The 22507-nt window shown below is 43.4% G+C and overlaps 1 long non-coding RNA gene across 1 annotated transcript in view; it reads left to right on the top strand.

Moving 5' to 3' along the window:
- LOC129152058 (uncharacterized) overlaps positions 1-2169 on the top strand; it is a 42650-nt gene extending 40481 nt beyond the window's left edge. The window contains exon 3 of the long non-coding RNA XR_008558800.1: positions 2074-2169. This is a non-coding gene — a long non-coding RNA (uncharacterized LOC129152058). The remainder of the gene's footprint in view (positions 1-2073) is intronic.
- The last annotated feature ends 20338 nt before the right edge of the window (positions 2170-22507 follow it).

Genomic DNA, 22507 nt, shown 5'->3' with positions numbered 1-22507 from the left:
TTTAGAGAGAGTGGAAGGAAGAGGGAAAGACAGAGAGAAACACTGATGTGAGAGAGACACATCAGTTGGTTGTCTCCTGCACATGCCCCGACCAGGGCTGGGAGCCTGCAAACGAGGTACGTGCCCTTGACTAGAATCAAACCCAGGACACTTCTGTCCATAGGCTGATGCTCTATCCACTGAGCCAAACTGGCTAGGGCTCAGCCTGGCCTTTGGATTCTCATTCTTCGCCCCCAGTGTCAGAGCCCTGCTTAGAACAGTCAGCTGACTGCCACCCATCCCCCATGTGCCTTTTTCTCCCCTCCACCTTCCAAAGAAGTGGTGGTTACCCTGCTATTGAGCTCAGAAATGAAGAGGTTGGATGGAAAGGAGGTGAGTGCTGTTATCTGGGGAGGTGCCTCCTGGTCTAGAATAACGAGCCCTACGTGAAGACCTGCCAGTAATTTGCTGGGTGATCTTACCTAAGTCCCGCCCCTGAAAAATGAGCCTTGGTCTGGTCAGTCTGTATGACTTTGTGAAATCTTGGTAGACGCTCAGGAGCATCTCATTTACTTGGCTTCTGCTCCTTGTCCTCGAGAGCCTGATGGGGACCCACGGGGAAGAGGCTTCCTCAAGGCCACATGGGAAGTTGGAGGCAGAGTCAAGAGAGTTTTCACTTCTCATGACCCCTTTGCATCCCCAAGTCAGAACATTGCTTTCATCTCAAAAACCACGGAAAGCATCCTGAATCTTTATTTCAGAGCTGAGCCCTAGATTCTGTGTCAGGGAACCGGGCCGCCTTCTTGGGGGTACAGTCACTTTCCATGTCCAGGCCTCAGCTTCCCCACCTGTGCAGCAAAGGGGTTGGGTGAAGTGACTTCACATATGCCTCTTATTTTAGCTTTGATACTCCAAGTTGTCACCTACTTTCTAAGTTCCTCACTGGCTTTGGCTTCATACCTTGAGGAGGAATCTAGCTTCCATTTCCAGACTGTAACCCTCCCTTCTAACTTATTTGGGGAGTGAGAGTACAGTCTTGTTGAGTATCTGTTTGGTCAGTGCCCAGAGCCAGGCCTTGTGGTGGGGAGAATATACTTACTGAGTTCTTTGGGCTTAGCTCTGGTTCTGGTATTGACATAAGTTGATGGAACTCAGGAAGTTCTCTTTGGGGACTAAGTAAAAGCCAATTCATTTAACAGCTTCTTTTTGGGCACCTACTGTGTGTCTGTTCCTAAACTGGGCATTGTGTAGGATAGTAGTAACATCTGTGAATATGGACTATGTATTACACACTGAGTTCAGCACTTCACATGTTTAGACCATGGTGAATGAGACTCCCATTGCATGGGAATGGGCCATCATGAAGTAAAGGCAGGGATGAGAGGCAGAAAACAACTGTATTATAAAAAACACCCCTCCAGAAGCTACTGAATGTGTTCTTCTACCTCCACCCATCTCTGCAGCCCAGTCCCTGGCCCTACACTGGCCCCACACTGGCCCCACACTGGCCCAGCCTGTTCAAATGAAAGTCTAGATTTGGCGCTATTGAATATGGCAACTGTGGCCCTAGGTGACTACTGAACATTTGAAATGTGGCTAGTCCTGATTGAAATGTGCTGAAAGTGTAAAATTCACACTGAATTGCGAATATTTAGTACAATAAGTGAATGTAAAGTATCTCAATAATTTTTGTATGATTACATGTTGAAATAATATTTTGGATATGTTGAATTAAATGAAATATATTATTGCAATTAATTTTACCCATTTAGTTTTGCTTATTTTTAATGTGACTAGTAGGAAATTTAAAAATATATGTTTTATTATTCTTTTGGAAATACAAATATTTAAATGTTTTCAAAGAATACTGGAGCTCATGAGGACAGGGAATATTAGAAGGGTAGTGGCTTTCCCTTTCCATTTCTCATGGGGGAGGCTAGAGGGGAGTTTGTCCTCACTCCCTACAAGAAGTTCTAAGACAATTGCTCATGGAAATGGAGGAGTGCAGACAAGGGAAGATTGGCATCTGATTTCTTGGTTTGACTTTTCTTTACAGAGAAATTGCTGATCTGTTCCCTGTGCTTATTTGAACAGGGGGAAGAGATGATTGGAGAATGTGGCAGGCAGAAATATGCTCCGTCAAAGATGTCTACATCTTAATCCCATCAACCTGTGAATGTTACCTTCCTGGCAAGAGGGACTTTGCAGATTTGACTGAAGTTAAGGACCTTGAGATGGGGAGATTATCCTGAGTTATCTAGCAGGGCATAATCTAGTCACACAATTTCTTGAAAGTGGAGAACTTTTCCTGGCTGCTGTCAGAGGGAGCTAGGATGACTGGGATGTTGGAAGAAGAGGCAGGAAAAATTAGAAGTATGGATGGGGCTTGACTTGTCATGGCTGGCTTTGAAGTTGAAGGAAGGAGACCATGATTCGAGCAGTGCAGATGGCCTGTAGAAGCTGGGAACAGCAAGGACACAGATTTTCCCCAGAGCCTTTAGAAAGGAACACAGCCCTTCCAACACCTTGATTTCAGTTCAGTGAGATCTGTGTTGGATAATACATCTGTGTTGTTCTAAGCCACTGTTCATGGTAATTTGTTAAGACAGCAACAGGAAACAAATACAGACAGAGACAGTGGGTTGAAGAGAGGGTCCAGCATTTTGGCATAATAAAATTGTATAGTTGCTCATGAGTTGGATGGACGTCTTGGAATACAGCCAAGCTTGAGGCAGTCTATCAAAGCCCATCCAAGAGCCTGCATGCAGGGGAAGGAAGCTTAGCAGCAAGAGACTTTGGGGTAGACCACAAAGGGTGGTAGTTGAGGGGGTTCAGAGGATGTCAGGTTGGAGTAGCTCTTGGGGAAGTATAGTGGCAAGCCCTCCCTTCTGTAGGGTCTCCTGAAGAGCTCATGCATGCATTCTAAGATCAGTTTGGGACCTACCTCATAGAGATTATTACCAGAGACAGTAAAGATTGGGCCATGAAAGAGCTATTAGCCACTTGTATCAGTTAGAGGTTAGGTTATGCTAAGTAACAAATGGCACCAAAATCTTAGAGCTTTATGACAATGAAGATATATTCCTAGTTCATTTTTCATGTTCATCTCTACTTATTCTACTGGGACCTGTGTTCATGTGTCATTTGCTACAGCAGGCCACAGGGTTCCACATAATTTAAAGGGGACAGGAAATTGTAATTTTTCTGTGTGCCTGGGGTTAGGACTGGGTATTTTTATTGACCCGCACTATGCTCCTTTCTATCCTTTTTTCTAGGCCCAAAAGCTCCAGAGAGAAAGAGCCCCAGGAGAGGAAGAGCAGAGCATGCGCCCTCCCTCATGGCAAGACTCGGGTTGATGCTTCGCTAGTATGGGAGGAAGGGGGGGGGGTATAAGTGCTAAATTAGATATGAAGTTGAGATTTTAACCAAACTGGACTTTCCATTTAGCTACTGAAAATGAGAGGAGACAGGGGCTCTTCCTGCAATGTCGTCACAAAATGGGAAATTGAGCTTCATCAGGGCATGGGTGAAGGCAGTACTTAGAAAGAAACAAAGCTGTATTTTGTTTCACTAATGTCAGACACTACCTAACCAACTACTCATGCATTTAATCCTCAACAATCCTTTAAAGTAGTCACTATTATTACTTTCCTTTTACATGTCACAAAGCTGAGGCTCAGGAAGGTGAAATAATGTGACTAGTGGCACAAGCTCGAGAAGCTGGCCAAAACTCAAACTCAGATTAGTCTGACTCCCAGTATACTTTTGGAAGCCACTCTTACTTTACTGTGCCATGCTACTCTAAGTGACCTCCTGGAGCAGACAAGGAAGGCTGCTTACATTATGAGTTAGCCCTTTGTGGGTAAAAGGGTCAAATTAGAAAAATTCCCCGGGATGTAGCAAAAGGGGACTGACATTTCTGGGACTCCTCCAATGTGCCAGGCCCTTCCACATACTTGGCATGCATTACTTAATTCCTAGAGCAACTCTGTAAGCTAAGCAATTCCATTTCAATTGTGCAGATGAGCTAAATCGAGGTATCAAGAGGTATGTGACTTGCCCAAGGTTAAGCAACAAGTTCTGTCTGTTTTTCCAAACTCTTTCCACCCGGCAACAATTTCCCGAAGAATGAGTTTGGAGGAGTTAGAGGAGGGGGGCACTGTTGGGTGGAACAGTCTTCAGGAGGGTCTCCGGGATGAGAGGATGGGATGGACACAAGGAGGGTGGCAAGGGAAGGTGCAGTGATGAGAGTTTGGGGATCAAGGGTAGACAGGTCTGATTGTCACTGAGGCAGTGGGGGCAAGAGGAAAGGCAGGTTGGGGTTAGGTGGGGGGTTGTTTGGAATGCTGGGCTGAGGCAGTTGGCTTTGTTCCCTTAGGCTATAAGAGACCGTGTGGAGTGAGGTCTGGTGCACGGCTTGAAGGGGGAATAGGAAGCTCAGAAGCTCAGAGCGTGGGGTTTCTGGGCTGCCCCGTGCCTCAGTGCTGGGCTTTCTGCCCATAGAGTCATCATCCACCAGCAAGTGGAAAACAAGAAGAGGCTAGAAGTGTTCCTCAAGACAAAAGCAGGGTTGGTGGAGTCAGTGGGGAAGGTTTCAGACACAGCAGGACAGATAACTGAAGGCACCGAGGCAGGGAGGGGGCAGAAGATAGCAGAAGGAATGTGTCTTCGGCACATGACAGACCTCTTTCAGGTCCAGCCTTGTCATTTACTATCTATGCGACCCTGGGCAGTACTTTTGCTTTCATGACACTGAAATTAAGTGAGACCTGGAATTAATGAGAACCTGCAACTTTCCTCACTTTAGTTAAACATGCTCTGAAATGTAGCCCCGTTGGCTTATCTAACCTTGATGAGCCCCTTTCCTGTAGGGGGACAGGGAAGCCTAACCTGTCATTGCCAGTCTAGTCAGTCTCCTTTCAGTGAAAATGTTGCCCCTCTTCATTTCCATCTTCCTATCAGGGCTGGTTTAAATAGTCCCTTGGGATTGCTGAAGAACTTGAAGTGAACATTCGGTCTTTCAGAACTCCACTCCCTCCACTTCTTCTCTCCAAGGTGGCACTCGAGTGTCTGAAGGGCTTATTGCATTCTCAAGGCAGTAGGGAGAGGGACCTTCGATCTGTAGGGATAGGGGCCTTCAAGTTGTAGGGAGAGGGGCCTTCAAGTTGTAAGGAGAGGGACCTTCGATCTGTAGGGAACAGGGCCTTCGAGCTGTGTGGTGTCCTTCAGACCCAAGAGCTAGTCTGGCCTGCTCCCTGGACTGGTGGCCACTAAGGAATGACGGGTCTCTTCCAGTCTTTTGTGGTTTTGGCCACGTATCCTCAGGTCACAGGGTGGCTTCCTTCTCTGGATCCTAGGCCTCTGCCCTGTCAGGACCTTTGTATCCCCTCTGGGTCCCCCTCCTTGGGTCCCCTCCTTCATAGAGTCAGGGGTGCTGCCTCAGGCTCCTTCCTCTGGCCATTCTTGTGGTTGCTGCTGTGCCCTCACTCTCTGCCAGATGGGAAGCTTTTACAAGTGGCGTGTCCTAGAAGCATACAGACTCCTGCTAGTAGATGTAGGAAGTGGGCCTTTCCATGGTCTTGGCTTTATCCTCCACCTATCTAATTTATCTCTTCGAGGTGAGGTTACAGTTAGAGGCAGAAGGTCCAGCTTCTCCTTCCTCCTTTCCTCCTTCTTTCCATCTTTTCTTTCTCACAACTTCTTGAATGTGAAGGCATAAACGCCTGATTTTTACTTTGGGGAAATACTAGGTGCTATGGTTCGGGGTGTTGACTACATGCCTAAACTCCAGGGACAGACAGATAACTCAGGCCTGGACAATCAGATTATTCCCTCCCTGGCCCAGTGATTGGTTCAGGGATGGACATGTGACCACATTTGCAAACTTAGTAGAACTTACAACAGAGAAACTCTCTTTTTATTTTTTTATCCCCAAGACATAATTTATATAAAATAACATGTGCAGATCTTTAGTGTTCGGGTTGAAGAGTTTTGACAAATGTATACACATTTGTGTAACTAACACCCAAAGAAGGTAGCAATCACTTCTATCACCCCAAGTTCCCTCAGACTCTTTCCCAGTCACCCCAGAAAGTTCCCTCTGTCCTTTCCAGTCAATACCACTCTCTCACCAATGTGCACACCAGAGACAATTATTTTTCTGACTGTTATCACCACAGATTACTTTTCCTTCTAGAACTTTTCATGTTGGACTTTGCATTCTATTCCATTTATCTATTTGTCTATTCTTCATCCAATACACACTGCCTGATATACTACTTTGAAGTTAGGCAGTATACATTTTCTAACTTTTTCCTTTACAAAATTGTTTTTGCCATTTAGGTCCTTTGAATTTTCATGTAAATTTTATATATTATTTCAATTTACATAAAAAAACATGCTGGGATTTTGACTGGGACCTCATTGAATCTCTAGGTCAGTTTGGAGGAAGTTGACATCTTATCCATACTGACTCTCCCAATCCAGGCCGATAGTATCTCTCTCCGTTGTTTTAGTTCTTTCATTCTTTAAGCAATGCTTTGTTGTTGCTTATATTTCGTGATGCTGCTGTAAAAAGTATTTAAAAAAATTCATTTTTTAGCTGTTGGTTGCTAGCATAATGTTCTCTTTTTGGTGCTTGAGAGGTAAGCCAGGCAAGGCCCACCATGAGGAGATGATCTCCTGAGAGTGATTTCAGAACCCAGGGGAGCAGAGCCAAGAGAGAGGGAAGGAGGGAGGGAGGGAGGGAGAGAGAGAGAGAGATTTGATCTGAAGAAAGGATTTGATCTCCTATATTCAGTTTTGCCTGAAGCCAGGCCTACTCTGGCCTTGACTGGGACAATACATTAATTTATTTAGAGCTGGGTTCTTCTCACTTGCAGCTAAAAAAGTTCTGATTAATTCAATTTTTGACTTGGCTCAGCCTACAGATTAGCCTGTGTGTGAGGGTGTGAGTTCCATGCCAATGAAGAAAAGAAAGAACACAAGTCACCAATTTCTATTCCATCCTCCCATGAGTGAGAGCTGTGTGCCTGCTGGTTTCCTCACCAGGTGATCTATTATGTGACCCCATTGCCATTCTATCTTTTTCCCTCCCTCCCTCCCTCCCTTCCTCCCCCCGCTTCTTTTCTTCTTTCCAAAACACAGTCTAAACCTGTGCGGAAGAATTAAAAAGCCAACATTGTCTCTGTTAGCTGGCCTGTGGTCCTGCCATTTTACTGAGGAGCATAGGGTTTATTTTTTCATCTCTTGGGGCCGGTGGCATCGCAAACGCACACTAGGCTTTGATGGCTGCTTTCTTTGCAACTCAGGAATGCCACTGCTTCTTGTTCAATTCTAGGGGTAGGAGTGGGGAATGTGTGCATGGGAAGCACTTGCTGTTTTCTCTGGTAGTTTAACCCATTCATCCGTGCAACCATTCATCCCATTAGTACTGCACTTTTATTGGAAAGGAAGGTAAAACATGTATTGGGTGTATTTCATACACATTATTTCACATGATCCCATTGTAAGCCTTTGAGATGGACATTATCACCCCCATTTTTCAGATGAGGAAGTTGAAGCTTAGGGTGTTTAAGCCATGCATGAGTCAGGACAACACGAAAGTGACAGAGCTGACATTCAACCCCCCAGTGCCCATATTCTTTATTTTTTTTTTAAATATATATTTTATTGATTTTTTACAGAGAGGAAGGGTGAGGGATAGAGAGTCAGAAACATCGATGAGAGAGAAACATCGATCAGCTGCCTCCTGCACACCCCCCACTGGGGATGTGCCCGCAACCAAGGTACATGCCCCAGACCGGAATCGAACCTGGGACCCTTCAGTCCGCAGGCCGACGCTCTATCCACTGAGCCAAACCGGTGAGGGCTGCCCATATTCTTTATTGTGAGAAGCTGTCTTGGTTTTCTGTGTGTGAGGTCAGTGACTGGGTGTAAAACTTGTTATCAAACCCAACAGTGGCCCTCGCTGGTTTGACTCAGGGGATAGAATGTCGGCCTGTGGACCAAAGGGTCCCAGGTTCCATTCCAGTCAAGGGCTTGATCCCCATCAAGGGGCGTGCAGGAGGCAGCCAATCAATGATTCTCTCTCATCATTGATGTTTCTATCTCTCTTCCCCTCTGAAATAAATAAAAATATATTAAAAAATAAAACAAAACAAAACCCAACAGTGATTAGAGGCACCGAGATAAGGAGTAAACAATTGTCATACAAAGAAGAAAGCAGAGTATCTTAATGTAATGGTACCAATATTCAGAATATAGGAACAAAAAGTGAGAATTCCAGGGAATTCTCTAAATCATGTTATTCTTAAGACTTCCAATGTTCTTCATTCTGTTTATGCATTATTATGTGTAGCTAATTTTTTTGATATTAAAAAATAGTAAGTTAGTGGAATAGAAATATGGCCTATAGTGGCTTTGAAACACCGGAAAATGCCAGAGAACATAATTGGGTAGTGTTTGAATAATGTAACATGGATATCTCCTAGCAAGGTTAACAGCACTAAGCAATTAGGAGTTTTCTAAAACTTGTTATTTCTTGGAGCAGCACTCATAGGATTTCTGTAAAGTATACTATGCATACAAACCTACAGTATTAATATTTTATTTGCAAGAATAACTCACCATTAGCAGTAAAAGGGGCATCAAACACACTGATAACATACAACAGCTATGCGTTAGATGGACTCATGTCAACCCTCACCTTCAACTCTGCTGGTTGGCATTTCCTACTCTTTTTTTTTTTTTAATCCTCACCTGAGGATATGTTTTTATTGATTTTTAGAGAGAGAAAGAGATAGAGAGAGAGAAACATCCATGTGAGAGAGACACATTAATTGGTTGCCTCCTGCACATGCTCTGACCCAGGCCGAGATTGAACCTGCAACCCAGGTACATGTCCTTGACTAGGAATTGAACCTGCGACCCTTCGATGCATGGGCTGACGCTCTAACCACTTAGCACACCGGGCAAACATTTTTCTTGATGACTTTTTCTTTAGAGTTGAGATTTGGAAAAGCATTTAAATTCCCTGAGAAATAACAGGAAAAGATTTCTGAATGGATACACTGGTCATGAGGTGGGCACAGATATGAGCTAGGGCAATGGTCGGCAAACTCATTAGTCAACAGAGCGGCAAACCACGGTTCGCAAGCCGCAGTTTGCTGACCACTGAGCTAGGGGATTTGGGGAAGGGAAATGTAATGGGTGTCTGTAGAACTCATGGTGGTCTTCCTATAGGAGCTGCCATTTGAACTGGGCTGTGCAGGATACCCAGTATTGAGAGATTGGAGGTGGGGGAAGGGTATGGAGGAAGGCATTCCAGGCGGAAGGCACAGCTTGTGCAGAGAGCCTGAGAAGCTGAAATCTAGGGATATACCAGGAAGTTAGATTCCCCTTGAGCAGAAAGTTTGTGAAAAGGGGTGGTGTGAATAAGTTTGGGAGGATAGAGTGGGACTGATCCTTTTGGACCAGAGTGGGGCTCATATGTCATTTGCCTCTCCCTGGCCTGTAAGATAGGTACTCCCATGGTAGAGAGTTCGTCAGGATGAGGAAACAGGCTCAGGAGTAAAATGACTTGCTTAAGGTCACACAGGTAACAAATAAATAGAAGGTGGGGAATGTGATCCCCACAGGGCACATAGTCTAATGTCTTGCCCATCACAAGAACACATTGGATGTTCATGGAATGAAGGAGTCACGGTGGCTTTCTTAAGTGTCTGTTGAGTTAAACCGATGTGTAGAAATTAGAGGGAAATTGGATTTTGGTTCAGTATGAGCAAACACTAACAGGAAAAACAGGCTTTCATAACAAGGTGTTTTAACAACCACTTTTTGAGATATCTATTTGTATGTTTATCTGTCTGTCTGTCATCTCTCTATCTTTCACGGATGCTGTGAATTTGTAACCGATCCAGGCTTCCTCTTCCTTTTAGCCACATGGAAGCGTAATGTCAAATTTGTGGCTCTATGGAATGGATAATCTGCCTTTCTGCGTGCTAATTTTACTCCTTGTTTTAGTTTTTTCCTGCTCCTTTGTCCCTATGCATTGGACATATTTGTTCAAGCCACTTCAAATGTGGACATAATTAACTAATTAAGTGGGCACAGACTGAGAAATTCTAACAGATGTGCAAAGCAGTGCAGCGTGTTGCCTTGTCATGAGCTGACTGCCATCAGAGGTGTGTAAAGAGGCTGGAGGACCATTTGGCTGAAAGATCCCTTCAGTTCTGAGATATTTTTGATGACAAGAGTTGGAAATAGGTCATTCTTTCACTGTGCCCACAACCATCCCTCCAACAAGCTGCAGCCGGTGCCCATGATACAATCCTCGTCCTCTCACAGGCCTGAGGTCCTCTGGCTACGCAGCTAATGAGGCTCTGGGGCTGGGGTGCAGGCTGCTTGGCACTGGGGCGACCACGCAGTTGACATTAATAGCATGTGACTAGCAGTGGATTGATTGAGTAAGCAGATGTTAAGGTTTTTGCTGATAATGATTCATTACTATTTGGGAGAAACCTGATAGGAATGCTCTCACTCTAAGAATTAATTAGTTTATGCTTCATCAGTCGTATTGAGCAGAGTGTAAATGGCCCTTCTCAGTACAGAGCTCTTCAGTTAGGGGAATTAGCATTCCTTCCACCCAGTCAGACACGAGAACAGGGAGCAGCTTCCTTCCATGGATGAGCAGGCGGAGGGGGCGGGGAGGAACAGGGAGACAGAGAGGCATCCATTCACCTGATGTCTGCCTTTCGGGCGGCGTCCATCCCCCATCCTCCTCCGCGACTATTTGGAGATGCTCCCCTTTGCGGCTCTCAATCCATGGGTGGGGCTAGGGTGGGGCTCCGGTCCAGCTCAGGGGAGGGAGAGCATGTAATCAAAGCTGGGCCAATCCGTGTGCTGGGCCCCAGGGATTGGTTCAGGGGTGTACATGTGTGACCCACTCAGGTTCCATGAGATTCGATTAGACGTTTGCTGGGAATTGAGGAAAAGCCATTCTCTCACTTTTCCAAATAAAGGATGTGAGGTAGGAGCTGCATCAGCCATTTTGTGATTCCAGCCTCCAAACCTCTGAGTCACTCCCAGCCTTTGAGCCTCCCAGCTGGTGTCAAATGGAGCAGAGACCAGTGTCCCCACTGAGACTTCTCAAAATTACAGATTTGCCAGCAAATACGACTGTTGTTGTTTCAGTCACTAACGTTGGGGCTTTTCGCTGCACAGCAATTGGTACCTAAAACAGTCCCTCTCCCACAGCTCGGACTCTGGACTAGTCTTTGCTCCTTGCAAACCTGATCATCTTGCTCCTCTGCTTAAAACAGCCTCAAAAGCCTGTAGGTTAAAGACCAAGCATCTTGGTGTGGTATTCGAGGCCGTTCTGGTTCCACCTCTGAGACCTCATCTCCTGGCCCTTACTCTCGGGAATCCTGTCCCGCCTCACAGACCTACTTGCAGTTCCCTAAACAGCTCCCGCTCCCTCAGGCCTCTGTGTCTTGTGTGTGCGTTTCCCTGTGCCTGGAGTGCCTATCCGTCCCTATCTGTGGAGAAGTCCCTCTCCTTTCCCTGTTCTTTCTTGAACTCCTATTAGTCAAATGTCAAACTGCTTAGATTAATCACTGTATTCTCTCCCACCATTTCTGTACATATTCTTTGTTTGACTAGATGGAAAATTTCTTTGACTCTATTTTCAACCTTTCTTGTGGAAAATCTTATTTTCATACTCTCATTTTAAATTGTCCCGTTTTTCACTTCATCTTGTTACTTGTTTCATGCTTTATGTTCCTTATTTCATGTATGAAGTAGCTACTTGGATCTCTCTGCTCTTCTGCATGCTGAATTATCACAGCTTCCCTGTGGGCCTGTCTTTGTATATTTCTTGGTTTCTTGTTTTCATGTTGGTAGCTTGCCTTACATGTCTGGTGATCTGAGTTGTCCATTCATGGTTAAGAAAGATTGTCTTGGGAGCTCTGAGGACATAGAGCTTATGAGTGAACAGGAAGCTGCTGTTACCCGGGAGAGCCTGAATACTGCAATACTGCCATGCGCTGTCTTTGCTCTTCCCAGATAGTTCACATCAACCCCTGAGGGTGCAACTCTTCACTGGGTGATGCAGGGCCCGCTGCACGTGGGATGGGGTGGGAGGGGTGATGAACATTATAAAGATTTCAGATTAACCCCTTCTATTCATTCCCTGACCTGCATACTTTAAAAAAAATATATTTTATTGATTTTAGAGAGGAAGAGAGAGAGAGAGAGAGAGATAGAAACATCAACGATGAGAGAGAATCATTGATCAGCTGCCTCCTGCATGTCCCCTACTGGGGATCAAGGCTGCAACCCGGGCATGTGACTTGACTGGGAACCAAACCGTGACCTCCTGGTTCACAGGTTGATGCTCAAACACTGAGCCACATCGGCCAGGCGGGTTTATGACTTTTAAATTCCCTCACTGACATTTTACAGGGATCTCATCAGGAGGGGAGAGAGATGCCTGGCCCACATCAAGAACTACAAATTCAAAATGTGCCTTCCTGCCCTGGAAACCAAAGTTAGAATGGGAGTAGTGACTGGCCAAGGATGGATGGCCCAGTAGGGAAGTACAGAGTGTATTAGTTTAGAGCCTAGACTCTAAGACCAGATGGTTTGGGTTTGAACTCTGGCTCCATCACTTACTAACCATAGGATCTTGAGAAAGATATTTAACTTCACTATCTCTGTTTTCTCAGCTACAAAATCGGGATGAAATGACAATTTTATAGGGTTATGAGAATTAAGTGAATTAATACATGTGAAGTGCTTAGAATAGGGCCCATCACAAGGAGTTGTCTATTAGTGGAGAAACTTAGACTGGAACTCGGATCTCAGCCAACCTCAGGTTCTTCATCAATCTTTCTTATGAACTTCTTCCAGGTGAAGTTTCTAAACAAATGGAAATGCAGTCATTGCTCAATTAAGTACAAAGTCTTCATCCTGGTAGCTCAAACCCTCCCCAGTGTGAATCCCCCCACCTCACCTAGCCTTTCCTCCTAGCGCCTCAGACTCTTCCCCGTCTTGCCCTATCTCAGCTGTGCCCTTCTAGGCTGGTCCCCTTGGTCCTCCTGTCATGCTTCTCCATGGATGATGGGAATAGCTCCTGGACAAAGTCCTTGGAGCCCACCATTGATATAAGTGAGTCATAGTAAATGGCACCCTCAAGCACCTGGAAAATTCCTCTCATCTCTTTGCTGCTGCCTTTGCCAAGATTTAAATCTGTTTAACAAAATAGACTGCTCTCCTATTTGTGTCTTGGTTCCCATCAGAATTGTGAATCCCAAGAATTGTGGCTTAGTCATCATCCTCTGGAAGGCTGAACTACTTTACCATCCACACTTGCTGAGAAGGATGGAGCCACCTGGAGATGGGTAGACTTGGTTGAGGTCTCAGCTCTACCAGTTCACAGTTGTGTGTGCTTGGGTAACTAAATTAACTTCTCTGGGCCACCATTTCCTTGTGAGCATTTTGAGACTCTAATAAGATGCCAAACCAAGAAGATGGTTTCATTGAGGATATGCTGATAATGAGATGAGCTGAGCATCGGTGTGAGGACAAGCATTCCCAGCAGGAAGGATGGTTATGGGAGCGGAAGCCACAGAGCTCTATTACAGAGGAATTGGCAGAGGCAGGTAGTGGGGGGCAGGGGAACTGGTAGGATTATATGCCTGTAGGCACACATGGGAGGTGCTAGGCAGCTGACTGAGGTGACAGGGATTTTCAGTGTAGCTAATTAAGAAATTATGTGAATATTTTCAGATGTGATCATGGTATTGTGTTTATGTTTTTTTTAAAATACATTTTTATTGATTTCAGAGAGGAAGACAGAGGAAGAGAGAGAGAGAGAAACATCAATGATGAGAGAGAATCATTGATCGGCTGCCTCCTGCACGCCCCCTACATCGAGCTCGTAACCCAGGCATGTGCCCTTGACTGAATAGAACCTGGGACCCTTCAGTCCACAGGCTGATGCTCTATCCATGGAGCAAAACTGGCTAGGGCGATGTTTATGGTTTTTTTTTTTTTTAAAAAAAAGTCCTAACCTTTCAGAAATTCATATCAAAGGATTTGAAGACGAAATGATATGATGTGTGTTTTAAAATAAACTGGCGGGCTGCCTAAAAGAGGCACACTTTAGGATTTGAAGATACAAATAGGTTGAAAGTAAAGCATGGAAAAAATATACCATGTAAACAGTAACCAAAAGAGAGCTGCAGTGGCTGCACTATTATAAGACAAAATAGACTTTAAGACAGAACTTGTTATTAGAAACAAAAAGGGACTTTCATAATGATAAAAGGGTCAATCCATCAGGAAGGCATAACAATGATAAAATATGTACATCTGACAACAGAACCTCGAATACACGAAGCAAAAAAATTGACAGAATTGAAGGGAGAAATAGACAATTCTACAATAATATTTGGGAACTTCAGTATTTCACTTTCAATAATGGATAGAATGAGGTAGATCAACAAGGAAATAGAAGGCTTGAGCAACACTCTAAACCAACTAGACCTAACAGATATCTACAGAACTCTTCATCCAACAAAAGCAAGATGCATGTTCTTCCAAGTGCACATGGAACATTCTCTAGTTCAGACTATGCTAGACCATAAAGAAGTCTTAACACAGAGAATGGAAAAACAGTAGAGAAAATCAGTGAACTAAAACTGGTTCTTTGAGAAGATCAACAAAATAGACAAACCTTTAATGAGACTGACCAAGAAAGAAAGAGAGGAGTCAAGTGACTAAAATCAGGAAGGCAAAAGGGAACAGAAATAAACTGGGTATAAGGGAATACTATGAACAACTGTCTGCCAACAAGTTAGAAAACCTGAATGAAATGGACAAATTCCTAGAAAGACGCAAACTACCATAACTCAAGAGAAAGAGAAAATCTGAATAGACCTCTAACAAGAGAAGATTGAATTGGTAATTAAATATAACACAAAAGAAAATACCAGAATCGATGGTATCACTGGTGAATTCTACCAACTATGTTAATACCAATCACAAATTCTTCCAAATATCAGAAGGGAGGAAACACTTCCCAACATGTTCTATGAAGCCAGGTACCAGGTTACCCAAATATCAAAATCAGACAAAGACAACACAAGAAAATAACACTGTAGATCAACATCTTTTATGAATATAGACGTAAACATCTTCAACAAGGTATTAGTAAATCTAATCCAGCAACATATAAAAAGAATTATATACCATAATTAAGTGGGATTTATCCCAGGATTACAAAATTGGTTTAACATCTGAAAACCAATCAGTGTAATATATCAACCGTATCAATAGAATGAAAGACAAAAAAACATGTGATTATCTCAATAGACACAGAAAAAGCAATTGACAAAATCCAACAAAATACACTCAACAAACTAGGAATAGAAGATGTAGGGGGTTGAATGGTAACCCCCTCAACACCCCCTCCCCCCAATTTGCTCATATCCCAGAACTTGTGAATGTAACCTTATTTGGAAAAAGTGTCTTTGCAGATGTAATTCAGTTAAGGATATAGAGATGTGATCATCCTGGATTACCTAAGTGGGCCCTAAATTCAATACGGAGTGCCCTTCTAAGAGACAGAAAAGACACAGAGATATAGGGAAGAAGGCCGTGTGAAGGTGGAGGCAGAAATGGGAGTGATGCAGCCACAAGGCAAGGGATTCTTGGGTTAATCAAAAGCTGAAAGAGGCAACCAAGGATTCTCCTCTAGAGACTGGATGCAGTGTGGTCCCGTGACACTCTCATTTCAGATTTCAGGTCCCCAGAACTGTTAGAGTATACATTACTGTGGTTTTAAGCCACCAATTTTGTTGCAACCTGTTATGGCAGCTGTAAGTCCAGAAGGAAACTCTTTTAACCTAATCCAGTGCATCCATAAAAGCCCCATGGCTAACATCATTTCTGATGGTGAAAGACAATGATTTCCTCTTAGGTCATGAACAAGAAAAGGAAGTCTGCTCTCATCGTCTGTATTCTAGCCAGGACAGTTAGGCAAGGAAAAGTAATAAATGAAAATGCAGTTTGTAAAGGAAGATGTGAAACTATCTCTATCTACAGTTCACATGATTTCATATAAAATATAAAAAAACTATTGAAACTAATAAACCAATTTAGTAAGATTACAGGATACAAAATCCAAATATAAAAATCAATTGCATTTTTATAAGCTTGCAAGGATCAATCTGAAAATAAAATTAAGAAAATTCTATTTATATTAGCATCAAAATGAACAAGATATTTAGGAATAAATTTAACCAAAGAAGTGTAAGACTTGTACACTGAAACTATAAAACATTGTTGAGAGAATTTAAGAAGAACCAAATAAAATGACAGACATCTGTAGAGATGGCAATATTTCCCAAACTGACCTATAAAATTCAACACAATCTTTATAAAAATTCCAGTTGGCTTTTTTTTTTGGGTAGAAATTGACAAGCTGATCTTAAAATTTATATGGAAATGCAAGGAACCTACAATAGCAAAAAAAAAAAAAAAAAAAAATTTGCAAAAGAAGAACCAAGTTGGAGGGCTCACATTCCCTGACTTTTAAACTGTACTACACACTTACAGTAATCAAGACTTTGGTTCTAGCATAAGAATAGACATATATAGCCCTAGCCGGCTTGGCTCAGTGGATAGAGCATTGGCCTGCGGACTGAGGGGTCCCAGGTTCGATTCTGGCCAAGGGCACATGCCTGGGTTGCAGGCTCGATCCCCAGTGGGGGGCATGCAGGAGGCAGCCGATCGATGATTCTCTCTTATCATTGATGTTTCTATCTCTCTCTCCTTCTCCCTTCCTCTCTGAAATCAATAAATAAATATATATAAAAAATAAAGAATAGACATATAGATCAATGAAATAGACTTTGGAGTTCAGAAATAAATGCACACATTTGCAGTTAATTGATTTTTTGTATGTTTGTATATTAGCATTTTCTTTTTTTTAAATAATTTTTTATTTTTTAATTACAGTTGACATGCAATATTATATTGGTATCAGGTGTACAACATAGCCATTAGACATTTATATAACTTACAAAGTGATCCCCCAGATAAATATAATAGCCATCTGATACCATACATAGTTATTACAATATTATTGACTATATTCCCTTTGCTATATTTTACATCACTGTGACTATTTTGTAACTACTAATTTGTACTTCTTAATCCCTTCCCCTTTTTCATCCATTCCTCCAACCCCCTTCCCATCTGGCAACCATCAAAATGAGTTTGTTTCTGTTTTATTGCTCATTTATTTTGTTTCCGTTTTTTTTGTGTGTTTGTTTTGTTTAGATTCCACTTATAAGTGAGATCATATGGTATTTGTCTTTCTCTGTCTGACTTATTTCACTTAGCATAATATCCTCTAGGTCCATTCATGTTGTTGCAGATGGCAAGATTTCTTTCTTTTTTAATGGCTAATATTTTATTGTATATATGTACATATTTTAATCTATTCATCTGTTGATGGACACTTAAGTGGCTCCCATATCTTGGCTATCCTATCTAATAAAGAGGGAATATGCAAATTGACTGTCACACCATAACAAGATGGCTGTGCCCACAGTGGAGGCAAGGATTCTGTAACACAAGATGAGTAATCCCACAGCAGAAGCGGGGCTCCTGTAATGAGCCTTAATGAGCAATCAGCAGGGACCTGAGGCTGCGTGATGCTGGGCTGGGGCAGGGGACCTGAGGCTGCGCACCCCACCTGGTGGGGCTTGACAGGGGACTTCAGGCTGTGCTCCCTGCCCCGGCGCCAGGCTGGGGGACCTCAGGCCATGCCCCCACCTGTCAGGGCTTGATGAAGGACGTCAGGCCTCGTGCCCCCACCCAGCAGGGCTTGACGGGAGACCTCAGGCCGCACCCTCCGCCCCAGCGCTGGGCTGGGGGACCTCAGGCCACACCCCCCAGCCCCGACACCAGGCCAAGGGACCTGAGGCTGCGCCCCATACCCTGGCACTGGGCTGTGGGACCTGAGGCCACGACCCCCACCTGGCGGGGCTTCACAGGGGACCTCAGGGCATGCTCCCACCCTGGCGCCAGGCTGGAGGACCTGAGGCCATGCTCCCTGTCCCAGGCTGGGGGACCTGAGGCTGCGCCTCCCGCAATGCAGGGCTTGACGGAGATCTCAAGGCGTGCCCCCTGCCCCGGCCTGAAGGACCTCAGGCCACGCACCCTGCTCTGGCACCGGGCCAGGGGACCTGAGGCTGTGCCCCCCACCCGGTGGGGCTTGACGGGGGTGGGGCCGGCCGGGTCTGGGTCTTGCGTGATTTTGAGGTGCACGCGGGTGGGTGGGGACTTGACTCTGGGTCCCACGGCGCTCCCCAGACTCTGACAGGAGGAAGATTTTCATATACATTTTACTAATTTTCTTTGATCTCTGAAACTTCTATTATAGAGAAAGGGCAAATGGCAATATTAAAATATTTCCTCTTACTAATTCCCTTTTAATGTGCATGAATTTCGTGCACCAGGCCACTAGTTATAAATAATGCTGCATATTTCTTTTCAAATTAGTATTTTGGATTTCTTTGAATAAATACACAGAAGGGGTGCATATTTCTTTTCAAATTAGTATTTTGGGTTTCTTTGAATAAATACACAGAAGTAGAATTGTAGGGTCCTTCTTTGCCTCTTGATATTACCTTTGTTTTAAATTCTGTTTTGTCTTGTGTAAGAATTATCACCCCAGCATTTTTTTCCATTTCCATTTTCATGAAATATCTTTTTTCATCCCTTTACTTCTGTGTGTGTCTTCTGATCTGAAGTAAGTCTTTTGTAGGTAGTGTATGTAAGGGTCTTGTTTTCTTATTCATTCAGTCACCTTATATCTTTTGATTGGAACATTTAATCCATTTACAATAAAGTAATTGTTGCTAGATATGTATTTATTGCCATTTTATTTTTCATATTTATTTTGTGTTTGATCTCCCTCCCCTTCTTTTTCTTAAACAAATACCTCTAACATTTCTTTTAATACTGGTTTGGTGGTGATGAACTCCTTTAGCTTTTTTTGGTCTAGGAAGCTCCTTATCTGTCCCTTTAATTCTAAATGATAGCTTTGCTGGATAGAGTAATCTTGGTTGTAAGGTCCTTGCTTTTCATAACTTTGAATATTTATTGCCAATTCCTTTTGGCCTGACAAATTTATGTTGAATAATCAGCTGACAGTCTTATGGGAGCTTCCTGGCAGGTAACTGCTTTTCTCTTGTTGCTTTTAAGATTCTCTTTCTGTCTTTAACCTCTGCATTTTAATTATGATGTGTCTTGGTGTGGGCCTGTTTGGATTCATCTTGTTTGGGACTTTCCGCACTCCCTGCACTTTTATGTCTATTTCATTTGCCAGGCTAGGGAAGTTTTCTGTCATTATTTTTCAAATAGATTTTCAACTCCTGTGCTCTCTCTCTCCTCCTTTTGGAACCCCTATGATGCAAATGTTGATATGTTTGATGTCCCAAAATGCTCTTAAACTATCCTCTTGTTTATTATTATTATTATTATTATTATTATTATTTTCTGTTCTAATTGGATGTTTTCTGGTACCTTATTTTCCAAATTGCTGATTCAATCCTCTGCTTCACCTAATCTACTATTGATTTCTTCTCATGTATTTTTTATTTCAATTATTGTAGTCTTCATGTGTTTTTTTTTTTATGTTTTGTATCTACAAAAATGTTTTCTATCTCTTTGTTAAAGTTCTGATTGAAATCATCCTTATAACCAGTATGTTGAGCTCGGTATCTAGTGGATTGCTTTTCTCAATTTGTTTAGTTCTTTTTCTGGAGTTCTGTTCTGTTCTTTCATTTGGAACATGTTTCTTTGTCCTCTCCTTTTGGCTGTCTCCCTGTGTTTGTTTCTACATATTAGGTAGAGCTGCTGTATCTCCTGGTCTTGCCAGAGTGGCCTTTCTAGTAGGTGTTCTGTGGGGCCCAGTGGCAAAGTCTCCCTGGTCACATGATCTAGGTACTTCAGATGTGTTCCTTGACTGTAATGGATGACCCTACTGAGCAGAATTTGCTTTAGCGGGGCTAGTGGGGCTCTGATGCTTGCCAAATCTACCCTTTGGGTGTGCCATTTGTGGAGATGGTTGGATAGAACTCTGGTGTGGTCTAAAGCTGACCACCAGGTGTATTGGTAGTGGGGCATCTTGAGAAGGGCTCTAGTGCAGCCCAAAGTTAGCCGCTGCCAGTGCCCTGCCAGGACCACTTGGTATGAGCTAGAAAGTGATCTGAAGATGGTTGCCACTTGTGCTGGGCTTGGAGGTACTTTGGAGGTGCCTGAGGCTGGCTTCTGCTATGCCGGGCTAGGTGATGCTTAATAAGAGGCACAAGGCACGCTGAGGCCAGATGCTGCTTGTTTGTGGTTTGTGAACTTTTGAGAGATTTTGGGAAAGTCTTCAGCATGAGCCAAGACAGGCAGTTTGTATGGAAAAGCCACTGGAAGTGGTTTGGGTGAGCATGCAAATTGGGTGGGGTGGGATCTCAGGGAATCACCAGGGGAGGGCTAACAATGTTAGTCAGGTTGATTGAGAGTCAGATATGGCGCCTGCCCATTGGCTCTGTGTGGGAAGGCTTAGCAAAGGAACAATAGCCTCTGCCCCGCACTTCGGTCTGGGAGAAAGCTGTCCCTCCAGATCTTGCCCCGATGCCAGACTATCCAGTTCTTCCCTGTATGTCCTTGGTGCCTTTTGAGCTGCTGCTCCAGCACTGCATCTCAGAACGAGTGAGTCCCAATAAGTCTGTGAGCAGGTCCTTTAAGAGGAAAACCTGGGACTCTAGCAGCCCTCTGTCTCACTCAGCCACAATTCCCACTGGTTTTCATAGCCAGAAGTTATGGGGAGTTCACTTCTCAGTACTGGAGCCCTGGATCGGAGAGCCTGGTGTGGGGCTGGGACACCTGGCTCCTCAGGGGAGACCCCCACAGCCAAGATATGCTTCCCAATTGTTAACCACCACCTTTCTGTGTCTCTGCCCCTCCTACCAGTCTAGATGTGGCTTCTTCTGTATATCTTTAGTTATAGGACCCATGTTTGGCTTCAGGTGGTTCTCAGTGATGGTTGTTCTTGTATTTTAGTTGTAATTTTGATGTCGTCATGGGAAGAGGTGAGCACAGCGTTTATTTACTCCACCATCTCTACAGCCAGTTACTTTTTGACAAAGGTGTCAAGACAATTCAAGGAGGGAAAAGATGAGAGTTTTCAACAATGGTTCTGGGAAAACTGGATATCTACATACAAAAGAACGAAGTTGGACCCCTACCTAAGACAATGTATGAAAGTTAAGAGCTAAAACTATAAAACTCTTAGAAGAAAACAGAATTAAATGTGACCATAGGTTAGGCAGTAGACATGACAACAAAGTACAACTCCCGCCCCCCCCCAACCCAGATATTTTGGTCTTAATAAAAAATTATAAAGTTTTGCACTCCCGAAGACATCATTAAGTAAATGAAAAAGACAACTCAGAGAATGGGAGAAAATATTTACAAATCATATATTGGATACAGGACTTGTAACGAGAATTTAGAAAGAGCTATAACTCAATAATAAAAAAATAAATAACAAACTTTGGAAATAACAAAAATTGGAATCTTTATGCATTCCTGTTGGAATAGTACAGATACGTTGGAAAACAGTTTTTTTTAAAAAATATATTTTATTGTTTTTTTTACAGAGAGGAAGGGAGAGGGATAGAGAGCTAGAAACATCAATGAGAGAGAAACATCGATTCAGCTGCCTCCTGCACACTCCCCACTGGGACCAAGGTACATGCCCTTGACCGGAATTGAACCTGGGACCCTTCAGTCCGAAGGCCGTTGCTCTATCCACTGAGCCAAACCGGTTAGGGCTGGAAAACAGTTTTATAGTTCCTCAACAATATTATACAAGAAGTTTCCATATGATCCAGAAATTCCATTCCTAGATATGTATCCAAGAGAAATGAAAACATACGTCCTCACAAAATTGTTCATAGTAGCAGAATTATTCATTATAGCCAAAAGGTGGAAATAAGCCTAATGTCCATCAACTAACTGATGCTGGCTAGTCAAAGAGTGGTACATCCATAAAATGGCAAGTCATTCGGCAATTAAAAGAAGGAAGTACAGCCAGCCGGACTGCCTCAGTTGGGTGAGCATTGTCCCATGCACCAAAAGGTTGCTGTTTGATTCCTGGTCAGGGCACATACCTGGGTTGTGGGTTTGATCCTCAGTCTGGGAGCATATGGAAAGCAACTGATTTCTCTCTCTCTCTCTCTCTCTCTCTCTCTCTCTCTCTCTCTCTCTCTCTCAGCATGTCCTCGGGTAAAGATAAAAAAAGAGAAATGAAGTACTGATACATACTACAGCATGGATAAATCTTAAAAACATTATGTTAAGTCAAAGAAGTCAGTCACAAAGCACCACACACCGTATAATGCCATAAATGCCCAGATAGACAAATCCATAGAGAAAGAAAGTAGATCAATTTTTGCCA

The sequence above is a fragment of the Eptesicus fuscus genome, chromosome 17 (assembly GCF_027574615.1).
Source record: "Eptesicus fuscus isolate TK198812 chromosome 17, DD_ASM_mEF_20220401, whole genome shotgun sequence".
Classification (NCBI taxonomy): domain Eukaryota; kingdom Metazoa; phylum Chordata; class Mammalia; order Chiroptera; family Vespertilionidae; genus Eptesicus; species Eptesicus fuscus.
The sequence above is the reverse complement of the archived record's forward strand: the minus strand, read 5'-3'. Positions and strand labels throughout refer to the sequence as shown.